The following is a 17,497-nucleotide window of genomic DNA, read 5'->3' as shown; positions in this document are numbered from 1 at the left end:
CCGAGCGGGCCGCTCAGAGGCCAGGGTTTCCCACCTGTTGAGGTCCACTCCTAAGGCCTTCAGATTCCTCTTGCAGATGTCCTTGTATCGCAGCTGTGGTCTACCTGTAGGGCGCTTTCCTTGCACGAGTTCTCCATAGAGGAGATTGTTTGGGATCCGGCCATCATCCATTCTCAGGACATGACTGAGCCAACGCAGGCATCTCTGTTTCAGCAGTGCATACATGCTAGGGATTCCAGCTCGTTCCAGGACTGTGTTGTTTGGAACTTTGTCCTGCCAGGTGGTGCCGAGGATTTGTCGGAGGCAGCGCATGTGGAAAGCATTCAGTTTCCTCTCCTGTTGTGAGCGAAGAGTCCATGACTCTCTGCAGTACAGAAGTGTACTCAGGACGCAAGCTCTGTAGACCTGGATCTTGGTATGTTCCGTCAGTTTCTTGTTGGACCATACTCTCTTTGTGAGTCTGGAAAACATGGTAGCTGCTTTACCGATGCGTTTGTTTAGCTCGGTATCAAGAGAAAGAGTGTCGGAAATTGTTGAGCCAAGGTACACAAAGTAATGGACAACTTCCAGTTCATGCGCAGAGATTGTAATGCAGGGAGGTGAGTCCATATCCTGAACCATGAGCTGTGTTTTCTTAAGGCTGATCGTCAGTCCAAAATCTTGGCAGGCCTTGCTAAAACGATCCATGAGCTGCTGGAGATCTTTGGCAGAGTGGTTAGTGACAGCTGCATCGTCAGCAAAGAGGAAGTCACGCAGACTGGACTTTGGACACCACATAATCATCAAGTAAGGAATTAAATTTCCTTTTCCTTGGCATTTTTACTTCTTTCTCTTTAGCCAGTTTTGATGTTTCCTGCAGAATTGATTTCAAAGTATCTCTGTTTCTTAAGTCTTCTAGTGAACTTTCTGTAGCTTGAATTAAGTTATAGGCCTGCTCCAAGGAAATGTCATGACTTTGGAGTCCCTTATCTACTGGAGAAAGAATTTCCAAATTATTTTTCATTACCACTAGACAAAATCTAAACTCTTGCTTCCGCATTATAAAATGGAGACCAGTGCTAAGAACCACATCTTCCTCAGCAAATCTTTTTCCATTATTTATTGATATTAGTTCAAGAGTTTCTGATATATGTTTGTATTCTTCAAAAATTGTCCTACACACCTGAAGATGTCCTGACCATCTCTGTTCCAGCAGATGACAAAGAGCTTTGCCTTCATACTCAGCAGGTACTACCCCACGGAACAAAAAGTTGTATAATTCCACACATTGTCCAAAAAATTCCATCACCATTGGCACAACTGCAACTGTTTTAACTACAACTAAACGCAGCCTGTGGTTAAAACAATGGACATATGGAATTTCTTTCTTCAGTTTTTTTTAATTAATGCCTGGACACCACCTTTCTTGCCACTCATAACTTATGTTCCATCGTAACATTGGCTCAACAGATTGTTAGAATTTAAACCATACCTTTGAAATATATCTAAAGTTGTGTTTGTAAAAGTCTCAGCATCCAAAGCAGTTGTTGTCTCTATGGATAGCATGGATTCATAAATTTCACCATCTTTTAACATATCTAGCAGCAATTGCTATATTTTCTCTCTCTTTCTCTTTTTGTCTTTTGTTCCATTCTCCAAGACAGAAAAAAATGGGACATCTGCATTCTTTATGTCATTGGAAACTTCTGCTTGAATGAGATCAGTCATTACTTGAACTATTTCATTTTGAATTTCTAGGGATTGTTAAGTGGCATCCTTTCGAATAATTTTATAAGATTCAGCTAGTTTTGGGTCCTGTTTGAGGGTATATTTGAAAAGGTTTTTAAATAAACTTTCCTTCACATGTTCTTCAATGTTGTATATTCCCCTCATTGGAAGCTCATTAGCTACAAGAAACTGAATGATTTCAACAATGCTTGAAATGTAATACCTATGTTTTTCAATCACATTGTCATTAATTAGAGTTGAAATAGATGCATTTGAATCAGTTCTTTGGTTTCTTTCAGACCACATTAACATAGCCTGCATGTGGGTCTCAGTTGAAGCATGCTTGAAAAATCCTGATTTAGTTTTATCCAATGCAGACTTCCAATTGCTAAATTCCTTTTTTATGTAAGTTTGCACTTTGGGTCTGGTAGGGCCTTTCTCTTTGGGGGGAGAGCATGGCTCTGGCATCTGAGATTTTGGATGGACCAAAATCCAAACAATTTCTACTGTTTGGGTCTGGTAGGGCATGGTAGGCTCTGGCTCTGGTAGACCAGAGCCATGCTTTTCTCTTCCCCGTCCCCAAAGAGAAAGGCCCTACCAGACCCAAACAGCAGAAATGGTCCATCCAAAATCTCAGATGCCAGAGTCATGCTTTTCTCTCCCCCCCCCCAAAGAGAAAGGCCCTGCCAGATGCAAACAGCAGAAATGGCCCATCCAAAATCTCCTGCCTGCTCACCCCCAAATGATGCCAGAGTCGCTCAGTAGCAGCCTCCAGGGTCCTGCAAAGTGCCTGCACAGCCTCTCAGCTCCCAGGAAGGTGATTGAAGGCACTGAGCACATTCCCTCCAGGCTTTTTCATGCCCTGGTGTCTCTGGACTCTCTGGTGTCCTGGGACTATCAGCAGGTCCCTATGATTGGCCCCTAAGGTGAGTTACTAAGCATCAGCAGCCTGAGCTGATTGGAGGAGACTGCCTGCAGGGAAGGGCTGAGCTCTCAAGGAACAGGAGCTAAATTGGAGGACATTCAACCACATTTACATGACAAGTGTGGAAAAAATGCCAGGAGGGGCAAACTGCTGGCTCAGGGGGGCAACCCCCCCCAGCCCCTCTAGCTACCACCCTGATTTATCTCCTTCCTCCCCCAACACTCCCTGTTACTTCCCTTCTCCAGCTTAACCCCCCCCCCCCCCAACTTACAAGTGCCTGCAGAGAATCCAGGATTCTGTTGTATATGCCTCACATTTCTGGCTGAAGCTGGAAATTTTGTATTTTTTTTTGTTGTTGTTGTAAGCCACCTTGGGTCTCTTTTGGAGGAAGGCAGGATACAAATAAAGTAAGTAAGTAAAAGCCCAGCAGTGCACAATAGTGACCTCGCTTTCATTTCATGCCACCATAAAGGATCTTTTGCTACCGGAATGGTAGTTCTACCAGCAAAAGGGTTCCATGGGACCTAAATTGACCAACAATCGGCACCAACCCCAGACTTTTGACTTTCCTACCCATACAATCATTATACAGTATATACCAATCTCAGAGACCTACTGTAGATCATTTATTATGAATCCCCCCCCCCCAATCTGGAGGAATTGACTATTAAGCTTTATCTATGCAGTACATTTTAACAATAAAGTGGTCCTATAAAATAATACAACTTTTTCTGTTTTCCTTTTCTTTTGTTAGAAGCAACTGTTTGCAGGTGGGCAAGCTTAGAGCAATAGCGGTTTGGGATTTTTTTTTTAATTGGGAGAGTGTCAACATCAGTGTCCCAAAGAGGGGTATGAATGGATAGTTTCTGCTGCCCATTGCTTTTTCCACATTCTAGGCTGCTGCCTTTTCTTGATCTTTTTTTGCCATGCTCCTTCATTGCCTCCAGAGGAACCTATGAGTGCATTTCCTCTTCCCCGCAGCTGCTTTGTTGCAGAGGAGTCGGCTCAGGATTTGTGTTCCTGGCAGAAAGCTGTTTCAGCTAGAGGAGAAAGGGTGTGTTTGTGAAACTCAAATCTCACACGGGATACAAAAGCTCTCATTAGCTTTCTCCTGTAGTGAGACATGCCAGAACCTCAGCTGTATCCTCCACCAGAGAAGTTGGAGGACTTGTTCTCTGAGCTAAATCCCCATCAGAAAATGAATACTGTTGCTTGATCATAAATAAAAGTGAGCATGTTAAAAAGCGACTCACAGGTTCCATGTGAAGTCATAAATCCACCCTCACTTGCTGTGCACTGGAGAATCATTGCCCTTCCCCCATCGCTGACAGCTGAGTCTGTCTCTACCTCCCTGTTGTGCTTTGGGTCCTTTGTTATTTTAAGCACTAAAAAAAGCCACAACTGAGGAAATATAAAATATTTACAGGCAGAAAATAAGGTGGCATGACAACAACATGGCTTCTGGAAACCAAAGGAATTGGTTCGAAGCCACTCATTTTCTTAGTGTGGCATGTATGCTTCAACACCACATCTACTGTTAACAAACAAATGTTTTAAACTATCAGCAAATGTTTTCAAACGCAGCCAGACATCCGTACACTGAAAATAAAGTAGTTTAATGTTCCCCACAAATCAAGGAAGTCCCAGAACAAAGGAAAGCTCTAGTGCATTGTAAGGCTGTGGATGTTTATTTGGGGATCAAGATCTGGCACACCTTTTGGCTATGGGAGGCACTTGCTTGCAATTTCTAATTTCCTTAGATCACATTTTGGTATGCCCATGTCAAGATTAAAGAGACAACTGAGAGATGGCATGTTCAACCGCATGAAAGCATTGTAGAACTGGAACACCGTAGGAATAATGGAGGCAAAAGGAAATTGTGGTAAAACATACTAGGCACCCCTACCATGCTCGAAGTGGTTGGGAGAATCCACCCAAAGGACATGCTGTGTGTATACAAATGAAGAGCTGTTCATTATAAAGATCTCGTATTACTCTTTGATCTTCTTCAGGTGCCATCTCCTTGACGACTTAATTCTTGGCTTTCTCCTGTCTCTCTTGAGAACATGAATTTTTTGGAGTGGTTCAGTCAGAGCGGGCCTGGGGTAAGCAAGTTTATTACAGCCCTGCTATTGCCATCAGTGAGGATGGACTGAACTTGGTACTCTTGGTTGACAGAGCGGAGGACTTAGGGTTACCTGGAAAATCATAGTATTTGAATTCAAAGTACCATGAGCAACTTTTATTAAATGGGCAGCCCAATCCTAACCTGCCCTGGAGCAGGCAAGCCACTAGGCTTGTCTCGCATGCAGAGCAGGGCTGGGGCTGGTTGCGGCTCAGTCAGGGGCAAGGGGAATTCTTTCCCCTTATCCCAGGTAAAGCTGCAACAGCCCCAATGGGGCTGCAACACCTCAGGAGGTGACACAAATCCAAGCAGGCCGGAGCTGCTCCGGGCCACCCAAGAGTAGGGTTGGGATCTGTTATAAGTGCTGGATTCTGGCCCTGCCCCCTGCTGAACCCCCACCTGCCTGCTGCTTCTTCACAGGCCCACTCCAAAACGCCTCCATCCCACACTTTGTCTCTGTCCTCCCTCTCCAAGCCCCCACACCGGCCTGACTCTGCCAGTGTGGGCTTACCTGTCCGCTGGTCCAATGGGGTCTTGGGCTGGCATCCGGTACACATCTGTGCATTGGCCTCCTTGCTCTTCCAGTAGCGTGAAAGTGCTTTATGGCACTTTTGCAACACTGTTTGGCTGGTGCAAGGGACTTGCACCAGCCCATCTTCAGTTGTGGATACGCCCTGAACTGCATAGGCCTTGCTGAGATGTCATGGAGCAGCATTTACACAGCACATATCAAAATGATATGGTATGTGACAAGCCAGGGAACTATTAATGAGAACCTTGGGCTGGCATGAAATGCTCCTTCTGAGCACACAATATACTCCACATTAATTAATCAAAATTTGAAAGATTTCCTTATCTGCATTGTCATCAAATTGAAAACCATTTAAATCTCTCTTGCTTTTTTGCCTGCCATATGAGGAAAAAATGCTGATTGACGTCATTCTCTCTTATCTGCTACACTTGCAATGCAATTCAACATTTGGGTCTACCCTCTCCAGATCTCTTCAGCATTTTTTTTTAAATAACAGCATTCCAGAAGTCTACAGCTGGTCCAATTTTTGCTGCACCAGGCTTACTTTCTGTTTATCTTCTGACACCGGATAATATTTGCTGCAATAAACTGTACAAAATGATGCTGTAAGAGATTGATGTGTTGAACAACTTCATTTAACACTACACAGTTCTTACAACTGATCTCAAATTAGCTGCCACCTGAAGTTTGACATCTCTTGGTGATCACTAGAATAACTTCCCTGTAAGCACACACTGAACAGCTTGGGTCCTTTCTATCATTACATATGGGGGTCTTCTGTGTTCTTTGCCTGGAAAAGAAGCATGAGCAGGTGAAGACAACAGTCTTGTGACAACATATTTTTTTATCTGGCATAACCTTATGTGGGAAGAACCTTTTTTTGAATGCAACCTGCATCACCTCTCCCCTGCCTTCATGCTTCCCCATTTGTATTTTGTTATCTCTCAGCTTCACTGCAAAGAGAAAGATGGTTTCTCCCTTTCCTTCCATCTATGTAGACTTTAGTTGAAACCTTGATCTTAGGTCAAAATTTCCCTTGTTTAGATAATAGAAGCACTGGTAAACTGCTGCATCCCCTTTTGAAGCAATTTAAAGGACTTCTTTTCTACATAGGTAAAGATACTCAGTGCCTGACAAAATGTCACAAATAATGATGAGGGCATACTTTCCCTATCTCTATATATGTACAATTATAATGTTAGACAGAAAGTAATAACAGTGCATACCAAATCATTCAACTATTCACCAAAAACAAGGAGTAACATAATTCACATTAAACCATGTGCTGTGATGCATGAGTAATGTATTTTGTCTCCACTTCTTTTGTTAGGTTTATAAACTTAATGGCAGCCTTTGATTGAAAAAAAATAGGGACTTTGGATCACATTTATGCATAGCAACAAAACAGAAGACTATTGATCATGATGAAACTTAGGCTGCAATCCTATAAACATCTGGAAGGAAGTTCCACTGAACATTATGTACTGAATAGACAAGCAGAGGATTGTAGTGTGAGTGTACTAATATGGAGCTGAGTACTGGGGTGGCTCAGTTGAGATACCACAAAAATCCTACAGCTAGAGGAGAGAAATAGGGGTGCGGGCTAGCCCTCTTCCCATTTAATTATTAAAAAAAATTGCAGAGGAATTCAAAAGCACACATTTTGACTCACAATTCACTACCTAAATCCCTGGGCTGCAATGCAGCAGCACCAGTGTGGGCTACACTTCCTCGTGGAGGATTTTTTTTACCAGTGTGGGCTACACTTCCTCGTGGAGGATTTTTTTTACTGGTGGAGGTCTCCTTGGAGTAAGGGGACATTTGTTCTTGCCGAAACCATAAGCTTAACGTTTATTATAATTTACTTTGTGATGTTCCTGCAGGCAAAAGGCCTTGAATTATTTTAATAGATATCTGAGTCTGATAAATAAGGGAAATGAAGGTCTAATCTTCATATAACAGGACAGGCAGCCGTAAAGGGTCAACTTGGACCTGCAGCAGTTATAATGCTAGAGCATGTCCAAACTGATATTTTCAGGTAGATCAGGCCCAGGAAGGGGGTTTGGATTTGGCATGTGCCGCCACTGCTGAGTCCCCCTTGTCTGATTCATCCACCCCCTCTCCTTCCTGTTCTACCATCTCCCTGCCCCTTCAGCCCCATCCCCATCCTTTTCCCCAACCCTGTGCTGAACTTACCTGCTCCAGCAGGCCTCTTGTCATTCTGGCCTTCCTGCTGGCACACCTGGGCCTTGCATTGTTGCAAAGTGCCTTACGGCAACACGTACCAGCATAACGCATGTTCCGCCAGCACAGGCCCTTGATAGGATTGGGCTGTATGTACGTCCTGTTATAAGCAGAGGACTAGATTTTATTTTCTCGTATGTCTGAGTCTGATAAAAAGATCTATTAAAAGGATTCAAGGACTTTTGCCTGCAGGAACATATCAAAGTAAATTATAATAAAACTGAAGTTATAGTTAGTGCTTTGCACCCCCTATAGCTACACTACTGGTAGGCTCTGTTGTTACTTGGGTGGAGGAAGCCTCATGGAATGACTGGCGCAAATGGGACTACTTCTGAGTAGAACTGCAAAGGATTGGATTGTTCTGTAAGCCTCGCAGCTGGTGCATGTGACCCTCCTTCCTCTTGCCGCTTCTGTCCCAACTCTCACACAGTTCGTCCCACCCCTCTCCCACCTTGTTTACAGATAGGATGGGGACATCAGGGGAGTAGTTAAAGAGAACTCTGACACACACACACACACACACACACACACACACACACACATGCACCCCAGTAGCAGCTCTGTTCTTTTTCCACGGCTGGCTTTTTAAAGGGAAAGACTCGTACTCGAGTCTTTTCGATTTGCGAAAACACTCTGAATGACTCAGAAAGTCCACCCATCAGGACTCATTTTCAAGTCTAGTCATGGGGATGGAGACTCTTGACTCAAGTCAAGCCACACTGGATTTGTCCATCCCTGCTGGTTGGCTCATTTTTTTCCATTTTAATCAATTAAAACTAAAAAGGAGCATCAGAACACCTTCTTGTACCTGCCTTTGATTGCAGCTACATTTTTTTCTTACACTACCACACAGGAATTGTATTTTTTTTTCCTTCACAATGTTGTGTCGGTCAAGGGCGTTGTGAAGAAAAATCAGGTTACCAGTGGCGTTCTTCACAAAATGAATGGCAGCAGCAATGGAACAATACTGAAGCAAGCAAAATTGCAAACAATGAAGATGTAAGTGGCAATGAAACAAACAAAAATCTTGTATACCTCTACTCCCAACTGAACATAAAAACAAATCATTCAACAGACTTGGTTTTTGCATTGGTACTGTTTTTGTCAAGTTGGATCATCTACAACAAAGGTACTTTCACAAATTCACACATTGTCTATAAAGGTAATGTGGTGCCCTTTCAGACAATGCAACAGCATTCTTGGATGACAGAAACAATAAAATGTCAACGGCTGCATCTATGCAATGAAGAGACAGCTGAGAACTTCACATCATATGTTGCCCTGTATAAAGAGATTACAGAGAAAGATTCCTATCAGGTTCGTTTAGCTGTGTTTCTGGATAAACAATTCTTGACAAGAATTATTACCTACATTTTTTGGGTAACAGCTGTGGAAATCAAAATGTGCACTTTAGGAAATCATGCAATGTTAGAGTTGGGAGGTACCTTGGAGGTCACCTAGTCCAACCCCCTGCTCAGCATAAGCATCCCTGGTAGGTGGCCATCCAGCCTGTGCTTGCAAACCTCCAATGAAGGAAAACTCACAACTGCACAAGGCCGACTGCTACAGTGCCAGGCAGCTCTTACAGTTAGGAAATTCTTCCTTGTGTCTAGCCTACATTTCCTTCCCTGTAGTTGGAATCCATTGATTATAGTCCTGCCCTCAGGAACCACAGCAAGTTAAGAAATACGAAGAGCCCTGCTGGATCAGGCCATAGGCCCATCGAGTCCAGCTTCCTGTACCTTACAGTGGCTCACCAAATGCCCCAGGGAGCACACGAGACAACAAGAGACCTGCCCTTCTTCAACAAGTTCTCCCCTTCTGCATGACAGCTCTCCTGATACTTGAAGGCAGATTAAAGCATATCTCCCCTTAATTTTTCTTCTCCAGGGTAATTACAGCAAGCTCTTTTAATTGTTCCTCATAGGATTTGGTTTCCATCAAGCAGCCTACTGTGCTACTCATGTAGCACCACTCAGCAGCACCACATGGTTTATGGCGATTTATCACAGACATTATCACATGCTTTATCACAGACATTCCACTTAGTAGTCTGTTCCAGGATCCTTCCAGATATTGACATCAAATGACTGGTTTGTAGTTTCTTGAATCTTTCTTTTTCTTCCTTGGAAGGGGAGTTGCTACAATGACTGATAGTAATTTAACATATGCTTGTATTCTTAATGACTGATTTTTTTTATTTATTTCTATTGGAATTTATATGCAGGTGTTTTTTAAAATAATAATGATATGCATTGTTTAACTACTGTAATTAGGGTTATCCCCCCCCCCCAAAATACATGGAAGTAATTTTTCTTGGGCACTTCCAGATGGGAGCCTTTCTGCATTACCCAGTCATTGTTCTTCCACTGTAAGCTACATGCAAAATTGAAATTAACTCTTTACACTTTGGAGATGGGGTTTTTTAACTTTTTTATGTCCATAACCCACCGTGTTTCATCCACATTAGTGGGTGTGATTTAGCCATGTGGGCAGGGAGGGACAGTGCCCTTGTACATACCCACAGTGTTGTAATTTGTAATTACCATTGTAATTAGCCCAAAGTGATCTTAGCGAGGAGGCACTAGCGCCTAGGTCCACAAATCTATTTTCTTCTTATGTTTCATTAAGTTCAAATGGTGGGAATTTGAATCCGTGTTTATTTAATCTCTCGTGAATTATGCTACCCCTGAGATTCACGTTCTTATAGTAGGCGGTACATTTCAAACTGAGTGAACAGTTTTCATGACATGTAACAACACTGGGCCCTTCAGGAATATGAAGTGGTTCTTTGTTTTTCTATCTGTTGTATTTGAACAATAGAGGAAGGAAATGTATTTTTGTCTTCTTTTTCACTTCAGTGCCATCCATTTGAGAGAAAAGGGAAATGTAGTTATCACTGTTCAGAAGCTTCACAGCAATTATCAAAACTCCAGCCTCTGATCCTTGCCTCCGATATTGATTGCGTATTCCACCTTAACTGTTCGTGACATTAGAAGTGAGCAATTGCTGTAAATGTACAGGTTAAGGATTCTCACCCTTGCCAGGTTTCAGACAATTCCTCCTGTTTCAGGCAGTGTCCTGCACAGCAAATGATTGTTTCATTCTTCTGATATGGTGCATAAAATGGTCATCATGAGTGGGTGTTTTCTGGAATGGAATGAGCCATCAGTTTGTATTTGTCAGCATGCCTGTGTATGTCGGTATTGCTTTTTATAACTCGGAGATGGAGGTGGTATGGATTAATCCACAGTTTGATTGAAGGTCTGACTGGTCTTCACTCAAGAAGGATAAGGGGGAGGCACAAAAGTTAAATGTGCTTCATACAGTCATTTTCCCCTTGGTTGCTTTCTGTGCCAACAGCAGATGTCCATTGAAGGGACACAAGTATTTCCCTATAGCAAGTCATTCCACTGAAAATAATGGAAGCTTGTGTATGTATAGCCCTGATGAGGCAAAAAAAGAGTATTTACACACGAGAGGACAAGAAATGAAGTGTGTACTCAGTTGAAAGCTCCTGCCTTTATTTGCAGTAAAATGTTTTGCAAGATGCAGATAAAGACCCATAAGAACTGCCACTGATTTGTCATTGCCATTTAGATGCTGTGAGAGATTACTGGATGCTGGTAGCCATATGATAAATATGGCATTTTTGCCACAGCAACTGGGAATCAAAAGCTTAATTAAATAAATATCGAACAATCAAATACAGAGCAAGGGGGAGGAAACAGCTTTCCCAGGCTCAAAATGTCAAGATAGGCCCCAAAGCCAGCTGCTGGCCAGGATCTGAAGGGCGGGATAGAATAGCAGAAGTGAGAACACGCTCCCAGAGGCTTCTGCTGCTATGTAGGGGCTTTTCTGAGTGTGTTCGCATTCACTTTCCACAGGGAGGGAGAAGCGCCTGCTCAGTATCTGTTAGGCTTTCTTCTCCCCCATGAAAAAGGAGAACATGCCTCTCTGTGCTTGCAGAAGATTTGGAACATGTGGTAGTAGTCAGGAGCAATGACAGGAGAATTCATGTGTCCACTCACCCTGTGCTATTAAATTCTCCACTGCCTTCCACTTCCTCCCCAAGCAATCTTTTTAGTCGTCTTGCGTATTGTAAGTATGTCCTAAAATGCATAAATATACTTAATGTAATTAACAGAAAAGTAAAGAATATTATTACGAATAAAAGCCAGAGAGTCTTGAATAGGCATTCATCACTGGTCCTAAACGCTTGAACCTTCATGCCTACTGTCTACACCACCAGAGGTACAGTGAAGGGGGATTGTGGGGCACGGGGGCAGCAGAGCTCCAGGTAAGAGCAATAATAAGAGCAGTGATGTCTGAGGTCCAATAATATTATAATAAGAGCCAATAATAAGAGCAGTGATGTCTGAGGTCCTGACTTTGAAACTTTTTTTCCCAAAGGACCTTAGCTGAGAGTCAGGCTCAGCAGAAGGCAAACTGAGAAATTTACCTAGGAGCATGTTTATATCTAGGGCCATCATCTTTCCCAAGGATTGCTTGAGAACAGTGGCGTAGCTAGGCCATTTGACACCTGGGGCCTATAAATTTTTGTCACCCCATATCTCATAATTAATTATTAATTCATTCACATTTTATACTACCCTTCCTCTAAGCAGTTCAGGATTTGAAATGAATAATAATGACCAGAAAATAAATGCAGTGAATATTTCCCCACAAGCAATGGATGAAATTCTGCATCAAATGGTATATAACATGATGATATTATTCCTAAAAGCAATGATTTCCAGAATTTTGGTCACTAGGGTGTCAACCCCTCCCCCCCCAAAAAAATGTCTAATTGACCTGTTTTTAGTTAAAGCAGTGGTTTTCAAACTTTTAACACTGGGACCCACTTTTTAGAATGACAATCTGTCCAGGACCCACTAGAAGTGATGTCATGGCTGGAAGTGACATCATCAAGCACAATAAAATAAATAATTATAAATAATTAAATTAAAGAAAAACAAATAATTAAATAAGGGGAAGTCAGCCCTGTTCCACCAAGTGAATTTTCTCTGTAGCCTGCCTGCAAGAACACCCCCCTTCCACAAAAATAGCAGTGAGATTTTCAGCCCTCCCCAGTGCCCAGTTCAGTGTAAATTCTTCTATTTCAAGCACAGCACTATCAGGACCCACCTGGCTTTATAAGTCTAAAAACAAATAAAATGGACCTTGCCAGCTGAAGCCTCTGTTTTATTCTTTGGGGGGGTTGCTGCCTTTTGGAGCATTTGCTTAGCATGCAAATGCAAATGCTTGCTAAGCAATGGTCAGATTGGGACCATGCAGCTAGCCTTGCATTCCCCTTTGCCTGACTTGACCAGGAGCCAAGGCACGTTTGCTTACTCACGAGTAAATGCGACCGCATGACTTACTTTCGCTTTCCATAGGGCTCAATACATTTGTCTGCTTGGAGGGAGGAACTTCCTTCTTGGGTGTTTTTGGGGGGCTGCTTTCATTGGCTAGGAACCATTCTGGTGTCACTAGATTCCTCTCAGCCTGCCCTTTCCGACGAACAGTGGCAAGTTTGCCTACTCGCAAGTAAACACGCAATATGGCTCGGTTTCATTTTCCTTAGGGTTCCATGCATTTTTTGGTTTCCGGTTTTTTGGCCATAACTTTTTATGGAAATGAGATATTTCAATTGGTTTTTTTCATTGCATTCCGCTGGACATTCCACATCCAACGGTATGTAGCATGATGGGGTTATTCCAAACCTCACAATTTTAGCGATGTTGGGGCATTTGTGGTGTCACCCCCCCCAAGGGTGGTACCCGGGCAGACTGCCCCATCCCCCGCTAGCTACGCCACTGCTTGAGACACAGGTTAAAATCCTATGTTACATGCTCATATTCCATTAAGGCTACAATTCCACATGTATTTATTGACGGGAAAACATACTGAACACAGTGGGACTTATTTCTGAATATATTGTTTATATTGATTTTGATATTATAATTCATAATTCATAATAACTACCTTATATGTTGCTTCCACAAGTAATGCTCAGAATCACCCTTTTAAACTCAGATGTTTTATCCTGCTAAAGCCAGTGCAATATATTATGTGGGAGATATTTTTTGAGTAATAGTTCCTAGAAATGTGGTGTGGTGAACAGGAAGCTTTCAGACTTGATAGAAGCTTTTCAGCCCAATCCTACCCACTGTAGCCGCTGGCATAATTAGTGTTATGCCAGCAGAGACTGCTTTACAGCAGTTGCAAAGCAGCCTCTGCCAGCATATGCTGTAGGCCTGCTGCAAGGGAGGCTGGAGTGGTTTCCCATGTGCTGTAGGATGGCCAAAGATCCACCAGCCCAGGTAAGCCTGTGCAGGGGGTTGAAGGAGAGGTAGGGTTTTGCTTTCTTGTCCCATGGTCTAGTATGCTATGAAGGACTCCTGGCAAGAGATGGGTTGCACCTCTTGTAAGGAGTGAGAAGAATGTGCTTGGTAAGAACCTTGCAAGTGTCATCAGTAGAGTGTTTGTTTCCAATGAGTATGATAGGATTACAACCTGAATCTTACTGAACACAATGGGCTTACTTCTGAGTAAAATAAATAACAGTTTTCAAACACCTCTCCTCATCAAGTAGACATTAAAATTAATACAGAGGAGATGGAAGAACAAAACCTAATACAGAGACAGGCTTTGGAAACAAGATGATGAGAGGCAAAGGAAGAAACAGACATGCAGAGGGAGTGATTAAGGGCTTGCAAGAATCTGCATCAGGAAAGCTAATAGGAGATACCTATGGTCTTCAATGTTTATATATTTGTGTACAAAATGGGTAACAGAATGAACTTGTAATCCTAACATGGGAAGGCAAATACAATTTGATAAGCACCACAGAAACTTGGTGGATGAGACTCACGAGTGGAATATTGCATTGGAAGGGTATAAATTATTCAGAATTGTTCCAGTTCTGGTGGCAGGCATTAGTTTTTTTTTTGGTGGGGGGGCTCAAAATCTTCTTTGACCCTGGGAGTAGGTGCCTTAGCTATTACACTGAGTTGAACATGAGCCAGCAGTGTGCTATAGCTGGAAAAAAAAAAAAGGATTGCTGGGCTGCATTAAGAGAGGCAAGGAGTTCACCAAATCATGAAAAGCAATAATTCCACTCTATACTGAACTAGTCAAACCACTCTTGGAATACTGCATCCAGTTTTGAGCACCACATCTTAAGAAGGACATTCAGATGCTGGAGTGAATTTAGAGAAGCGCAATGAAGGTGGTGAGGGCTCTGGATATCAGGTCCTATGAGGAATGTTGGAATGTCCAAAAGAGCTTGCAGTGTTTAACCTGGAGTAGAGAAGACAAAGGGGATAGAAGTCTTGTATATGAAGGGTGGCCATACCAAGAAGGGAAGGGTTTGTTTTTGTGGTTCCTGAGAGCAGGTCTAGGTCCAACAAGTTGCAACTATAAGGACATAAATTTAGTCTATACATGACAAATATTTTCCTGACTGTAAAAATGGTTTGGCACTGGAACAGCCTGTCTTGTGCAGTTATGAACTTTCCCTTATTGGAAGTTTTCAAGGCAATTCGGGATGGTCACCTTTCAGGGATACTATAGTTGTCTGATCTGAGGTGGGGGTTGGACTAGATGACCTCTTAATGTGAGTTCTAATTCTAGCATTCAATCAGCCCAATCCTATTGGGCTGTCCCAGTGGTGGAAATCACATTCTGCCAGTGCTGGCTGCCATAAGGCAGCCATTAAGCACGCTCCAGCAGCATGCACTGCTGAAGCACCAATGGGAAGACTGGAGCCTTCCCGTGCATGTCATCACTGTGGTGGCTGTCTGCCAGAGCATAGAGGGCGGAATGGGGGTATGGATGTTCCAAATCTAGGCAGGAAGGGGAATGGCTGTGGGTGGATCCAGTTGCGATGGTATGCACTGGATTTTATCCTCCTTGTCCACAGCCTTCCCATTCCTTTCTTTCCTCAGACTTGTGCCAGCAAAATCACTGGAGAAATCGGCTCAAGCAAAATCACTAGCGAAGGTCAGAGGAGACCCATTGTGGGGCAGGAGGCTTACATGGGGAAAGGGGATTTAAATCTCCTTTCCCTTCTGAAGCCTCCCACTCCTCCCACTGAAGCCTCCCACTCCTCCCACAAAAGCGTGTGCCTTTTGGTGCAGCTGCATCGGTGGGAGGGGGATGGGTTTGGGTTATATGATTCTTAGTGTGATGCAAAGGGTGTTATCCTCTGGCGGATACAATGTTTCATTTGCTATAAACAGATGCAGTGTCTTGTGAGCTGTTAATCACCATTTTTTGCCACAATAGCACAGCTCCCAGATTTTCTTCCAGGGGGAACGATCTCTTCTGCGTAAGAAAATGCCAGGGCTTCATGTGGCATCACTGTGGAGACACAAGGAAGGGCCAATATTTGTAGTAATTCTCTGCTTTCCCATAGGTGCATGATTCAGAAGCATCAAAGTGCAATGGGCTTATCAGAAAATACATTCAGCCTTTGCAATCAAGTTTAAAAATGTAGAATTCTTCCCCTGGTTTACAGCCATATGACTCTCAGTGGTAACAATGGTAATTCTTTTTATTTTCTCCTATATTGTGTGTTGAGTGGAACTGAGTATTATTGTGTAAAATTATTGCCTTGTGTATTGAAAGCGTGCCTAGCCATTGTCTGAAGCCAGAATCTAGGAGTATAATTTCCAGAGAAAGGATGCAAGCTAAATGAAATCCAAGAGGCAGGAAAGGTTCACAATAGATTCTTGTCTAAAGCATTATGTTATAGTAAAAAAAGGAAACCAGACCAAAAAAGATTGTCGATGAGAATCATTGTGAGTCAATAGCAAATACTTTTGTCTAAAGTGTCCTGGATACGTACTCCCTCTTCCCTCCCCGTCCCCTCAGCATGGCATCTTTTCCAATGGCTATTGCTAGTGAATCTTGTGCATCTTTTTTTTTTTTTAGATTGTGAGCCCTTTGGGGACAGGGAACCATTTGTTTATTTAGCTATGGAAACTGCTTTGTGAACTATTTTTCTGTTGTAAAGTGGTATATAAATATTATTATTAATAAGAAATATAATAGTCCATCTCAAAAAATATGATTTACCCTCTCTTGAAAGTGTGAAATGTGAAAAGGAGAGATCCTTCCCCCCTAGAACCCCAATAGAATGGACTTGTCACTGCTCCAGCTGCTACAATGACTTGCAAAGCTGTTTTCCTTCAATCATCAGCAGCCAAGCAGGGACTATCCCTCCCTCTCAGAGCTTCATATCTCTATTGATGAGGGTGTTCACAGGACTGCATGCCCTCAAAAACTAAAGGCAAGCAACCAGTGTTCCACTGGGAATAATAATACATTCATTGTTAAAACTTCAAAAGGGCTTCAAATGATACTGCAGATAGTCTGTTAATACCACATTGGATTGTGATGTCATTCTGCATCAAAGAATGCGTGCTGATAATTAAGTACTTTAAAAAAAACAAACTCAGGTTGTCAGATCTGAGGTAGGTCTATAGACTCTTTGCAACTTTAATCACCCTAACCTATGGCATCTAACATCTCTGGTAAATCTCAGTAGTTGGAATGCTTATTTTGTATTTCTTTTCAATTTGCCTGAATCTGTTCTGAACAAAGATGGGCTTTGTCTGACCATTTTTTAAAATTTTGCAACTCACTTGTTTGAAAGCCTTCACACAATATGTAAAGCACAATGTCCATGGGTGACATAATAGAGATGTGAGATCAGTAATAATTTGAAATCCAGTCCAGGATGAATACGAAGCAAAGCTCTACAAAGAGTTTACTACTAATTGTGATCCCCAAGAAAGCCTGGGTGTAGAAAAAGCGCCAGAGTGGTTGTGAGAAATCTAATGGGCATATTCTTATTTGTGACTGTTCAGAAGTCACCCCAGGTACTTCCGAGTGTGAGAATGTGAGCAATCCCTCTAGACCAGTGAAGGATGCACACTACGGTCATAATTCTGTG

The sequence above is a fragment of the Tiliqua scincoides genome, chromosome 4, assembly GCF_035046505.1.
Source record: "Tiliqua scincoides isolate rTilSci1 chromosome 4, rTilSci1.hap2, whole genome shotgun sequence".
Classification (NCBI taxonomy): Eukaryota; Metazoa; Chordata; class Lepidosauria; order Squamata; family Scincidae; genus Tiliqua; species Tiliqua scincoides.
The sequence above is the reverse complement of the archived record's forward strand: the minus strand, read 5'-3'. Positions refer to the sequence as shown.